This window comes from Glycine soja, chromosome 18, assembly GCF_004193775.1.
Source record: "Glycine soja cultivar W05 chromosome 18, ASM419377v2, whole genome shotgun sequence".
Taxonomy (NCBI): Eukaryota; Viridiplantae; Streptophyta; class Magnoliopsida; order Fabales; family Fabaceae; genus Glycine; species Glycine soja.
The window spans coordinates 11,373,362-11,376,122 of NC_041019.1; positions in this window are offsets into that span (position 1 = coordinate 11,373,362).

The window sequence follows — 2,761 nt, forward strand, 5'->3', positions numbered from 1 at the left end:
TGACTCTCTAAGGAAAAGATATATACTACTCCCACTGGACTCAATATAAGAAAAAAAAAAAGTTGTCATGCTTCGAATCAAATATAAATAAATCTAATTAATTTTATTAATATTTAACGATATTATTTCTAAATTTTTTTATTTAATTGTAATTCTATTTTTAATAATTTTATTTTATTCATAATATCAAATTTTAATGAATGATATTTTAAAAATAATCTTATATTTTACTTGAGATTAATAAAATTAAATGATTTTAAATAACTTTAAAAAATATAAAAGTAAATTATTTTTGCTTATGAGTTCAGGGAGTAGTAACCGATAATATTCTTACAAAGGAATTTCAGTGTTCATCTTTAGACAGCTTAAATGTTTTTTCCTTTTCCCTATACATGGCAGATAATTTCATTTGGTTCATCAATTTCTAGAAGTTAGAATTTTTTTTCATTGTTAAACGGAGGATTCTATGGTGGACCAGTGAGATAGGTTGTCCACCGTTAGACCACAATTTTTGCCTTGAACAGTAGCATAAAGTAGAATTAAAATGTCCATGATACCCCCATTAAAATGTCCACTCGTTTTTTTTCGTTTTCACCTTTCTCTTTCTTTGTTTTACGGTCTTTTTCCGTTGTCGCTTTTTCTCTTTCTTCTTTGTTCTGAATGACCCACTCCCCTTCACGCCGTCGTGTCGTCGCTTTCCCACAATGAACAAGAACTCAAGGCCTCCTCACCATTCGCACTAAAGCCATCAACCCTTTACTTCTCTCCTCACAAATTATCGTTACTATCCAAAAATGAGCAAAGAATAACAATCTCCCCCAAGCCTTCCACTGCGAGAACTGTGACGACGTAGGTGGAGTGAGTGTAGTGGTGCATGCGGAGAAAGACAGGGAACGTGAAGGGTTGGGGTTGTAGATCTTGGTGAAGAGCAAGATGGAGAACGGGTTTGGGTTAGATTTGGGGTGATGGCGTGTTTGACTTTGTAGATCTGGGTGGTCCTTGTGATTCGACTCAATGAGACAGTGGAAAGCATTGATGGTGTTGTCGACGACGGGTTGGAAGTGGGAGTGTTCATGTGGTGACTCCACCCAGTTGAAGAACTTCACCGAAAGATCGATGGCCTCAACAAATTTTTGGGATTTTTACTCCTAGATCTTCAATTTAACTTTTTATTTATTTATTTAAACTTAAATTTTTATGTGTATTTTTTTGCATAACTTCTAATCTTTTTTGCGTTAATCTTGGATTTGGTTGGATATAAATGTGCTCAATGTTTTCTGTGCATTGTGTCTACACTTTGTGTGCATTTGACAAAAGAATATGATTTTGAAGTTTTTTTTGGTAAATCCAAGTTTCGAATGCAGGGCCAAGCATGGATGGTTTATTCTTTCTCAATAACTAGATGCATTTCATTTTGTACATTCAAGGAACGTTTAGTTTCTGTTTTAATTTGAGTACATCTTAGAAGGAGAAAAAAGGATTGAAAGGGTCGATGAAGGTGATGCGTCATTGGCTTGGGGAAGTTCTTGGCAGTGAGAGAAAGGCAGGGGAAAAAAAAAAGAAAAAGAAAAAAGAGGAGAAAAAGATGTCAATTCCGTTTCACTTATTATGGGCAAAAATGTCTCAAAACCATATTTACCTAACAATATTCAAATATTGAATACCAAAACAAGACTTTGATTAGGTGCGAAAGTAAAACTACTTTTGCACCCAATGCAAGTCTCGGCAAAAAAAAAAAAGAGAATGCATCGCGTCCGTCTGATTTTAAAATTAGAAAATCAAACGGTGGAGATTTGTTTGGGGTACCGGTTGTATCAGGAGCCCTCTTATTCGATTGTCTTTGTCGCGAAAGTGACCTCTGGTGCCACCTCGAACACCTCCGCCGTGACCGTCAGCCTCTTCTTCCTCCCCTCTGTCGCACCATGCAGTCAGATCTTGAAGTCCTTGACCTCTGCCACGCGGAACCTTAGCCCCCACGTCGCCATCGCAATCTTTGCCACAATCACTGTCGTGGAGCACTTTGACGTGAACACTGCTGCTGTCTTCCTTTTGCTCTCGAACATCCCGAGAGGTCGAACCCAAAAGACATGGACGAAATAAACTCAAACGCGTTGAAGAACTTAGGCATCTTGGAATTGTTTTCTTCCTCCGTAACTGTAAGGGCCTCTTGTTTCTCCAATTGGCACAAGTCTGGAGCGAAAAACGAAGAAAAGCCCTTCCCGAACCACAACACGCGAGTTATGGCGAAAATCGTGGTTCTCTTGGCGGGATCCGCCACTACAATCTTGGAGATTAGCTTCTTTGACTCAGGCGAAAACCATGGTGGAAACTCAAACTCGGCTCTGAGAACTTTGTTATACATGGTCATGAGATTCTCGTGTTGGCCGGAGGTGTCCGAGGTGGTGCCGGAGGTCACTTTCGTGACGAAGACAACGGGTCTGAAGCTTACACCGAAGGGGAGGGCTCTTGTTACAATTGGTACTTCCTCCGCTGCCACAACTAGAACTGCCGTCACTGGAGATCTAGCCTCTTCGACATCACCACGGGAAGAGGGAGGGGGGAGGGAAGAACAGTGACCGTAGGAGCGACCTCTCAATCCGGTTGTCATCATCAAATCCGGTCCATTCAATTTTTTTATTATTAAATCGGACGGACCCGAATGACTGTTACCTTTTTTTGTAAACTTGCGTAGGGTGCGGAAGAAGTTTCACTTTCGCACCCTAGAATTCGCCCTAAAACAGTACAATCCTACCGAAAATGA